The sequence below is a fragment of the Sprattus sprattus genome, assembly GCF_963457725.1.
Source record: "Sprattus sprattus genome assembly, chromosome: 13".
Classification (NCBI taxonomy): domain Eukaryota; kingdom Metazoa; phylum Chordata; class Actinopteri; order Clupeiformes; family Clupeidae; genus Sprattus; species Sprattus sprattus.
The window spans coordinates 3,816,933-3,828,632 of NC_137911.1; positions in this window are offsets into that span (position 1 = coordinate 3,816,933).

Genomic DNA, 11,700 nt, shown 5'->3' on the forward strand with positions numbered 1-11,700 from the left:
TGAAAACGGTTGAACGTCTTACCAGATGTAGCACGTCTCTACTGTCGACTAAAACCTAAACCATGTTTATATTCAAAATTCCATTTTAAGACCTTCACTTCAACAATCTCTGCTTTAATCTCTATGAACCAAAAACGTACAATAATTTTTTAGATGATTGTTCACTGAATTGTCATTTCCCAACAATCACCCAGATTGTTTTTAGAAACTTAGAGGTTCAGACTTCCCACTGCTTGTTTAAACTGTAATGATTACCAAAAATACGCTATGACTCGAGTGGAGTCATAAATTGACAGACTAACAGTGATGGAGGAAAAACTATTTACAGTTCAGACTGCAGCACGAAAAGGCTACAGACCCAGCTCTCAACACTTCTTCCCTGAGAGAGCATACATACGTTCCCAAGGACCATGCTCAGCACAGCGCGAACACAGACCTACCCTGCGCTGAGCAGTCTCCTCCAGCAGCCCATAAAGTGACGTGATGAGAGAAGCAGAGTGCTCACCCCAACAGTGTTGAGTCGGCAGATCACAGTATTGTTTTAGGGCAATGATCTGATGACACAGGATCTGTGCTTTAAAAGTGGAAAAGGAGAGCTGTCCAGCTACATTTGCATTGTTGCTTTGGAAAACATTTGGCGGAGGGCAGTGGGTCTAGTGGAAAAGCCAGTTCTGTCTTCGGTCAGTAGTTCTGCTGTGAGTGCAGATGGAAGGGTCCCCACAAGATGACCACACATCTGTGCATTCTCCACTCAGGCCTCGAAGTTGAAAGGCTGCATTAAGCATTTCAAGTATCCGTTCCAAAAGAAAAACAAAACAATTGTGTTCCTAATGAGAGAAAAACATTGCAGTATTTACCATGTGTTTACAAGGTGTCTTTGGCAGATAGAGTGAACCACAAAAGTGCTGGCAAACTGATAGGGTATATTATCACATTTTAAGGGCCTAGATTACAACACAGTGTAGTTGAGAGAGGAATTTCTCAGTCCAGTTTCCAATGAGCAATAATCCAACAGCTCGGTCGATGATGTTCATCTTCAAAGAATCTGTTCATTTCTCAAATATGGCTACAAACTTTTCCAAATGATCTCCATGTCTAGTCGTATTTTTTTGACACGTTTAAGCCATTAAATTGTAAGCGTCTAGAAATGTTGATACTATGCTGCATATGAGAAGTGATGAAGCTCATCAGGGAAGCTCATATAATCTTCCAAGTGTCAGCTGATGACATCAGCTTTCCATTCCATTTGATTCTAGGGTGCTGATTGGTCTGCCATGGCCCATAGAGGCAGCAAGAAGCATCTAGGAGAAGTGGATAGAACAGCGAATGAGATTAAAGGGCATCTAAGTTAGGCAAACATACTCACAGTTATTTTCTACCATGTCTTTTGCTATTTAGATTCAGATTTGCTCAGAACTAATGCACAAAAATATGGTCAGACTTTCCTTCAGACAAACGGTTGTAGAGGGGATATAGTGCCGGCCAGGGTGGAACATGTAACAATGGTGTGCATGCATGCACATGCACATGCATTAGTCAGCACTTGGATGCAGCCTCAAAGCCATACTCCAAACTACGACGCAGTCACCCACTCATTACATTTTGTATGTTATCATCTTATCATTTTAAACCAGCTGTCCAAGTGGGAAGGAATATGAAACCACATAAAAAGCAATCAAGCTGCTTTCAAGAATAAAGGGTTTCTGTTTCTCAGACATGGGAAAATTAGAGAGTTAACATCAGGACTTTTTTGGGGGCATGCTTTAGAAGATGTTGTCATCGTCTCAACTTGCCTTCTCTGAGTGAACGATTCTTTGACATTTATACTATCACACGAGTAGGTCTCAGAAGAGGCTAATTTCTACCATCACAGGAGAAGGATCTAAAGAGGCTAATTTCTACTATCACACGAGTAAGTCTCTAAAGAGACTAATTTCTACCATCACAGTAGGTCTATGAAGAGGCTAATTTCTACTATCACACGAGTAAGTCTCTAAAGAGACTGATTTCTACCATCACAGTAGGTCTATGAAGAGGCTCATTTCTACTATCTACTATTTTTCTGGGCACAGAGGTGAGGGGCATTGTTGTCAAATCAGTTTACTGCAATAACAACCACTTAAAACATGTTAATCATAGGAACACATCAGTTTACTGCAATAACAACACTTAAAACATGTTAATTATGGGAACACATCAGTTTACTGCAATTACAATACTTAAAACATGTAAATCATGGGAACACATCGGTTTACTGCAATAACAACACTTAAAATATGCAAATTATGGGAACAAATTGAAACTGTAAACTGTGTGAAATAATGTTGCTCCACAAAACCAATTGTTTCCTAATTGTGTTAAAACAAGCGGTGGGAGGCAAATTCCTCTCCCCTCACGCATGATGCGAGTGAGGACATGCAAGCTGACCCAACTTCCCACATTAAATACCCAAGTCCCACAGAGCCTTCTGGTTTCTGTTCACCCTGCAAACGTGCGATGCATTCCAATTAACCAATTACACCACCACTCGTGCCCACTTTTCCATGACTCAAGCTCCAGTCACTCTTGGCTTTGGCTCCGAGGCGTCTGCTGGCTGTGTGCCTGTGCAGGGGGGAATGTTTGGATTAAGATGGGCCTGTGGAAAGGCACCCTGGGGCCTCAGTGACCAGTGTGGTGTCATACATCAGCGGTCGTCTAGACAAGATAACGGCCTCTGTGCTGGTGATATACCGAGGCCGCGTTCTCCCCTGAATACATCTTGGGCTGCACTTTCTACCACTCTTACCCTCTAATGTGTGTGGGGGAACTCTACAATAAGATTTAAGGATAGATAACAATGTGGACGGCTTCAGAGAAAGAAACAGAGTCCAGATGGAGAGATAAAAACACTTTTTTAAATAGGGTGACCTTGCCTGGCCCCTGCAGAGTGAGAGTGCTGAATCCAGACTTAAGTGAAGTGGTGCTGATGCTCGGGGGGACAGGACCTTGAGCCATTTAACCTGAGCCCATTTGATGTTCTTTTGCCTCAGAAGAAAAGAGATACAAAGCCATATTTATGTTTATTTATTTATTTAGGCTAATCCCATGAAGTCATTCCTATTTCACATTTTTACCCCACTATCAGTGCTTTCATTTGGAATAGTACTCCTTTTCCGCTGTTTGTAATGTGATATTATTTCACACTGGACCTTGTCTGGTTACTTGTTTACAGATGATCAAAATCTAATATATGGTTTGATTAATTACTGTTGCCATAATGAATTTACAATGTCAACAGGCCATTGAAACAAATGTTCTTGTTGTGGTTTGGCTATAAATCATGCACACATTTGGTGTCTTCAGCTGTTGATTGGTCATAAATTAGAAAGAGCAAAGTGTTTCCTATATTGAAGACACAATAGAATTAACATCTCCAAGCATTTAATCATCTCCCAGCATCTCCCTTTGAACCAGGTCTTTTGAGTTGCTAAGAAAACTGTCACTGTGCATTTAAAGTCTCTTCATTTTTCTCCCTGCCAATGCACTGAAAAACGTGTTTAGATGAGAGGGGTTCCCATGGGTGTTATGGACTTGATCTTGTCAACAGACATCAGAGCTCATGTGGTCCTCAGATGTTCGATGCGCGCCATCAAAAGAACATTCCTCGGAACGCATATTTCAGACGAGGCTCTCTGTTCCTGGTATGTTTCTCCTCTAGGAAGGGAACCGAGCGCTGCTCTTGAGAAGGAAAAATATGCACCCCTCTGCTAGAGGGAGGCCTGGTCGCATTAAAAAGAACCCAGTATGGACATGGGTTGGTCTCCTGCTGACCCTCGCCCCCCCGCTGGTGAGTATTACTCTCCGGGCCCTTCACTCATCTTCAGCCCCATGTCCATCTGACTTACAGCAGGAGGTCACGCTTGCATGAACAACCCCTATGTCAACCAGCTCACTCCAACCACTGTTTGAGCCTGCCCTCTCGTGAATAATGAGACGGCATGTCACGCTTTGCCTGGACTGACTCAACTATGAAACACAACTCAAAAGCAGGGATGCTGCTGCTGCAGCTGCTATTGCTGTTACCTATTGACCTCTCCCATTTCACATGGCTGGGAGCGAGTGGTGTGAGCAAGTGCCCTTTCACAAAATGATCCCAAATGAAATGGTTATTTAAATGAAGCAAATTCAGCTAATGACAAATGGCACTATGCAGACTTGTATTACATAGGAACTCACTGTGAAATTATTTATAATTCAAAATAATTAATCTAGCATTCCTTTTAAGAACATATCCTATGCCAAAAGGATATGGTACACCAAAACACCAAAAGGATATGGTACATGTCGAATGTGTATTACTTGTTTCCCATTTGTTTTTTTATTTTAATTTTCTGTGATTCTTCTAAATAGTCTTGATTTCAACGCAAAATAATGGTTAAATCCATTACTCAATAAATTTAGATGATGTACCACTTTTGAAACACTCTTGGAGAGATAGCAAGGCCCGTACTTCAAATGCCATAACGTCTGAAAACAGTGGCTATAAAAATGTCAGAAGTCTTTCATCTTCTTGGACATTCTGGGTTCATAGATGCTCATGAATGCACATGCACTCAGCCTGTGAGTTTAATATCCAGACAGTTAAAGTAGAGCGGCGTGAAATGAAGTTAACACATATTTTCCATTTATCTAAAATATGATATATTTTCAAAGATATCTTTTGTACGTAGACTTTATGTGTGGTAGATCTACGAGCAATGACTGCTTTGTTGGTGAAACAGATATCAAACCCATTATCATAGAAGTTATTAGAAGAAACAACTACGCAGGTTGTTCTTACAGACTTTTTCTTTCTCATTTAAATCAAACAAATACAAAACAATCGGACTGTAGCTAAGAAGACTTAGCAAAGCTAAATATAAAACAAGGATCCATGAGAATTCATGTCCAGTTTATAGGTCTCACTCTGTAAAGGGCTGTATGTAACATCTTCCTGACATGCTTTAAATCTTATACATGCTCCAACATCAGTCCAGACAACTGTTTTTGCAATTGGTATCACTGTATACAACGATACAAAGACATTACCAAGTGGAATCTTTTGATGAGTAACCCTGACTCGAACAGACAGATAGTTTTAATGACAAAACCAGCTGAGTCACTGTCTGCCTTGCCGCAGCTCCTAGTCCCAAAGGAGGACAAAATAATCTGTGACCCAAATCCATGGGGCCCCGTGGCGCTTCATCTCTCACAAGAAGCACAGCGCACCAGAGTACCTCTGTGGTCATCCGTCAGGCTGCACGGGTCTCGCACTGGGGTAGGAGCACGTCTGCCAGAGCGGCAGTGGAAAAAAGAAACACGCTGAAGACTTTTATACTCTTCGCCATCCTGCAAAAGCTTTTAAAGTGTGACAGGAAATATTTAGACAAAAGCTCTGCCTCGTCAGTCTTCAAAGCGAGAACCATTGGTCTCAGACGACGCTGGGTAGAGCAGCAGAGAGAAGAGATCAGGAGAGCTACAGAGGGTGGAGGAGGGGGAGGGGGCTGCTGGTGGTGGGGGGGGGGGGGTTCTCAACTTCTCTGTCTGGCCGAGGGAATTTATTTTCACACAGTGTTTCTCCATCATCTAAAAACACTGCCGTTTTTCTTTCTTTCTGTGAGTCCTCATTATCATCTGTGAATACGTCACTGAAATAACAGAAGGGGTGGGTTTATTTTCACAGCCAGGCCATTCATCAGTCTCACGCTCCCTGCTACTGCGTGTGGATTTCACTTCTGTTTAAACCTGGGGAAGTCAGCCTGATGTTTCTTTTCCCTACATGACAGGACAATCAAAACTGTGGAATCACAAAGTGCCTCACCACCGTCAGCAGACACGTTTCATGGAGATCTCCTGGCAGCAGGCTTGCAGCAGACAGGGCCCTCACTTTTTCCAGCGGTAATCTTCTCTCCATCCCGCACGCCAATCAAAGGCACACAGAGAGGGGGGTGCCCTACGGCACCCCACCTGTTTCTGATTATGGTAATTGGCCATTGTGGTAAAGGAAGTGTGCGGCAGCCATCTGAATTTGTACTAAAATATTTGCACAGGGACTAATGCAAACAGAGAGCTTTTCAGCTCCCTAAGTAACTATGGCTTTGGTCAAGGCTTCCACCAGGCCTGCAGTCAGCCCGTGATTATGTGCACTATGTCATATCCTCTCTAACTGCCACTGTGTACCGTTTGAGGACTGAATGGATTTTTCAGCCAGTGTGTTCCTCGTTCACCGTGATGGAGTCTTCATCTACTTGTGTCCATGATGATGGTTTACCACCACAGAATAAGAGTATGAATTTGATCACTAATACAGTCATTTTAGCTTCACGACTGGTCCGTCTGGTAGGGTGTCAATCACTGAGAACAGTTCTTTACCCTCCAGCAAGTTTGAGGGTCTCACTGTTGCACCTTATTTCACATTCATCAAGATCTGAAGTGATGATTCGAGAGCCTACTCGGAGCCAGACATCATCCATCACCCCAGGAAGCTCATGTCTCCTGTTGGCAGCTTCAGGCCTGACTGCTGGTGTTGGCTGGAAATCAAATGGGCCTTGAAAAGAAGTAATTCCCCCATTTCAGAATCCCCCCCTCAAGCCACGTGAAATGGCTGACTTGCTTCCTGAGGGGTCTGTTGAATGTCTGACTAGGCATATAAGGACATTTGCCTTCTCAGGCAATTCTGTAAGATCACCAAACATCTCTGATCAGCCCCTTCTCCTCAGGTGTCATTAACAACTAAGCATTTAATGGAACATTAGAATTGCCTGACATGTTAATGTTTTTTTTTATTACCTTTCCTTTATGTCATCTACATGAGATTAGCATCAACATCTCCTTCAATATTCCCTGACGCTCTCACTGCTGCCAAAGCTCCCCTCCACAGGTGGCTGTGTCCGTGGCTCCTAGTCTTGAGCGGGGGTGCTGCCATGACACTGAAGACCCATCAGCTTGAGTAAATAGACTTTCTGGGTGGGACGGGAGCCCCATCGATTAGCAGAGATTCCCTTTAATGGCTTTTAGCACAGACTGTCAAACAGAGGCCTCTTCTCCAAAGTGATGCATCATGACTAGTAGAGCACATTTTTCCAAGCTTATTTCCCCACTGACTCCTTTCTTGAGTCCTATATTTCACCGAGCCCACCGCATTCATATGCATATGACTACACAAATGTAGGCCTTTATATTTTTTGATATAGCTACATGATATGGATGCTGACTGAGAGCTCTTAATGTGGTACAAAGCATCACACAGAAAAGCAGTCTCACCAAAGCCCCACAGGAGTATGGGTAAGTCACACAAGCACAAGCCATGTGTTTCCCAGTGGCAGGCAGATGCCAGCGTCACAGTGGTCAGCCCAGTATCTTCTCCCATTATTCCTCACAGATGTCACAGTCCTGTCCTAGTTTCCTCTCTTCTCATCTGTTTTGTGTCTCGCAGCAGAAACTCTGATGCCACCAGCTAAGGACCTGACCCAGCAACCACCCAATTAAAGCTCACATCTTGTCTCTTTACATGGCCCCATCCCCTGATGAAACACTCCACTGTTGTCCTGTCTTATGCCATGCGGCTGATGTCTGTGTTATTTAGCTGTAAGCTCTCTTCAACTTGCTCCAACATCCATGCCTCAAAGATATCCGCATCATCTTCCCATCAGGGCCCACAGTGGAATCGAGTACTATGTGGAGAAAGATTCCAACAGCCCACATCAGAGTTCTCTCACCAGAAAAAAGGAGACCTTGACAACTGTTTTTAAACACTTTAACAACAGGTTTAAGAATGCCTCCTGGATTTGACATCATCAAGCACAAATAATGCCAGGCTTTGTTCCAGCTGCATTGATTAATATGTTGTACAGACATTATTTATACTCGTTTTGTATTTATAACATTCCACGAATGCCATCATTCAGTGAGTGTCACTACTCTCAAGGGCCATCATTCATCACTTGAAGTTCATCAAACGTGTAAGACCAAATGGAGTGAACCTCTAAAATAGCACGCATTCTCCAAATGATTAAGTCATTCTGGTAGGCCCATAGGTACATGGCCTCTGTTTTGGCTTGGTTGGAGGTTTGAGTTTTTAGTAGATCAGAGTTGTGGAGATTAATAAAATCCCACAAATAAATACATCGCAAAATATTCAGTGAATAATTCAGTGATTATGTTAAGACTGAATTTCCTTTTTCAAGGCAATGTTGTCTTCACAGACAAAAATAATGGACAGACAATTAATCTTAGCTGGGGTCTTTAACTCATGTGAATACAATTAGCATCACTCAAATAGCACAGCATTATTCAAGAATGAACATGATCTCCATTACGTACATAAGAGGGATAGTGAGCCAAGGCCCTCTTTCTGAAGTATCCAGCCAGTGCTTACAATCAAAGCAGAGAAGCAAACCAAGGCCTCCTAGAGCTGGCAGTTGATCAGAAGTAGAGTCATATGCCCCCTGCTGGACTTGACCACCTCTAACCACCATGAACACTTGTATCAGTGGTAAGGAATGTAGTGATAACGTTTCATGACAGCCCTATGCCCGTGGGCTATTCAGGACATCTCACCCCATTCTAAAGTGCTTCTCAAAGCATTGCAGGATCAGAGTGCTCAGGCTCTGTCCCACATGTCCCTTAGCTTTCACTGTTCCTCGGGAGATCCGTAATTCAGTGGCTTAACAGAGACACACATTGGGTTCACACCTGGACACAAGATGCTCATTCCCATATGGGCGGATCACTTATGTGAAAGAGGACTAGCGAGCACATCTCCCTCTGGAAGGCAGGGAGTGGTAACACAAAACAACCATGAAACAGGCAACCAATTACACAAACAATAAACCATACTAAAAGAGTTCTTAAGATGCTTTAAATAATATATGAAATCATTTATCCATGCTTAAAATTCTGGTGAACAAAGTCTGTCAATTTTTTTAAAATTTTTACTACAAACACATTTCATTGCCTAACGCATGCAAAACTGAAATAGCGATATAATTCTTTGCAGCTGTCAAAACAAACATCTCTAACGTGAACATTCTGTGGAATTTGTTAATTTCTCAATAGACTGGAAGAGGAGAAGGCCTCCAATAGCCATCTCCAATACAGATTCAAGCCAGTAAAAATCGTTCATGTTTGTAATTATGTAGTGGTGGGGGTGGGGGAAGTCAATGTAAAGTTTCCTGTTTTTTAGTTTTTTTTTCCTGATGGTATCTGTACATATGTCCCGTCTGCACACCTACTTGCACTGTTTCACCCCTGGAAAGCTTCTTAAGCCTGCCATCTACTGTCAGGTAGAAGGAACAACACTGAAATCGTAGAACGTAGAAGACTGTGGCCCTGTTCACACCTGGTATTACATGCATCCTGGGTTACCGGATCACAAGTGGACAGCTCTCAGTACAGGTGTGGATGCACTCAAGACGCATCGAGGACGCACTGAGATCCCATCCCTCAGGCCATGTTCAGACCCCAGCCCGTTCTGCTCACATCTGGGTTTTTGTCTCTATCTTTTTCAGATGTGTGTTCCTTGTTTCAATAGGACGTGATTTTCCTATTTTGCAATACCAACTGTAAACTGTCCTGAAATGACCCGCATGCACAAAAGCACATAAACCAAACCTGAGTGTGAAGCGCCTCTGAAGATGGAGAACGCAGTCACTGTGTTGAAGAGAAGATGGAGAACGGAGTCACTGTGTTTAAGAGAAGATGGGGAACACAGTCACTGTGTTTAAGAGAAGATGGGGAACGCAGTCACTGTGTTTAAGAGAAGATGGGGAACGCAGTCACTATGTCGAAGAGAAGATGGAGAGCGCAGTCACTGTGTTGTGTGCAAGTTATGTGTTTTTGCGGGCGCAAGCAAATGTTAAAACTAGTTATGAAGCAGAGGAGACAAACCCGAGAGGATAGCAACTCTGCCTTGGCCTATCTGGCTTTATGTACGCAGAATTATGATTAAACAAAACGTACCTTTCACGTCAATCACAGGCTGATGACATGAAATGACAAGAGAAACCAATGAAAAATATGAATTCCACTGTGGCCTGTGGCATTGCATATGCGCCACTTTCTTGTTATTGTAATGCCAGGTGGAACTGACATACTTCTCAAATCATATCAAATCAAACTTTATTAATACAGCGCATTTCATTCCAGGAGGTTACACAATGCGAATAGTGTAATGGTTTATTCATAAGAAAAAATGGTAATGGGTCTGATATTTTTTTTGGCAGTAATTAAATAAGACAATATTATGCTCACTGTGTTGATATGTGTACTGATGGGCGTTATTTTTTCACAAGGGGAGAGTTTCAGTAGGTAGAGAGGCCCTGTTGCTATCCAATGACTGGTCCAAACAAGCTGTGTGTAAAGGTGTGATAAATAAACAAACAAATAAATAAAGGGACGAATAAACATTTCATGGCATATATCAATGAGAAGCTAATACCCTTATATGAAATGTCATTTGAAATGTAATATGTTATCAGTATGTGTAAGCAGTTAAAACAAGCAACTACGATGAATCGCCAATACAACGTGGGACTAATTTGTATAGGCTGTCCGTCAGTCAAAACTAAATAATTTAATCTAAAGCACATTTTTGATGAAATGTGTATGTTTGACATTCTATAATGTCAGCGGTGCCCAGCATTGCATGAACACAGTACAACATACATAAACATGCGCTCTGACATGTTTATAATTAGCAATGAAAAAGCCAGGAAGGGTTTACAGTCTGAAGAGTTTTCCTATGGGAAAACGTCATTTTCCTTTCTCCCTCCATCTTGTTTATGTTCCCTGCCCTGGAGATGCGTGCTGCTCCAGCTGAAGCAGCCGTGTGTTTACCCAACATGGTGCCTGTCATTACTGTGTGCTCGCTGTACACAAGAGGTTAAGGAGGCCCTTCTCGATTATGGGATGGCGTGCAGGAAATATGTTTACTGGTTATGTGCAAATGCATTGGTCTGTTTGTTCACTATATGGTTTGTTAGCATATACTGTTTGTTATTTTACTTATATTGGTTTTGTTGGTGTTGTATCACTAATTATGCACTTGTATTGAACTTAGACTGAAACTATTGGTTATGCATCAAATATATTGGTGCAAATGTATGTGAAACATATCCAATAGTTCCAGTCTAGGTTCAAGTGCATAATGATGATATATATACAAAAAAAAACAATGGAAGTAAACCAATACGCCAACAAACGGACCAATGCTTTTGTACTAAACCATTAGACATATCTCCTGAACGGCTCCCCATACTGGACGCATTACAAAGCCCATGTGTGTGCCCTGGCCTCTGCACCTGTTTTTAATCAATACCACACATTGCCAGGTGTTGTTATCATCACTTGAACAAAAATCTTGAACAGTGTGAGCAATAAGCTTGTATTTCTCCCAGTGGAAATGCCACTTGCAGTCCTATGTTGCCATGAAACCCTGTCACACAGGCAGAGAAGAGCGGAATGCCAGACTCCTGGAGACTTTATTGGTTACTTATTCCCAGAACATGAAAGGAATGATGAGCCGTTTGCAAACAGGGATGGTTGGCCCTGCTGGTGCGAGACTCCTGGACCAGAGCTCCTCTGATCCCTCAGATAACCAGGAGGCATTTTTGGCAGGGGAGTAGAATAGCATGGTCTGAGGGGGAGTGCAGTGTTCCATTCAAAGATCACACTTCTTTGATT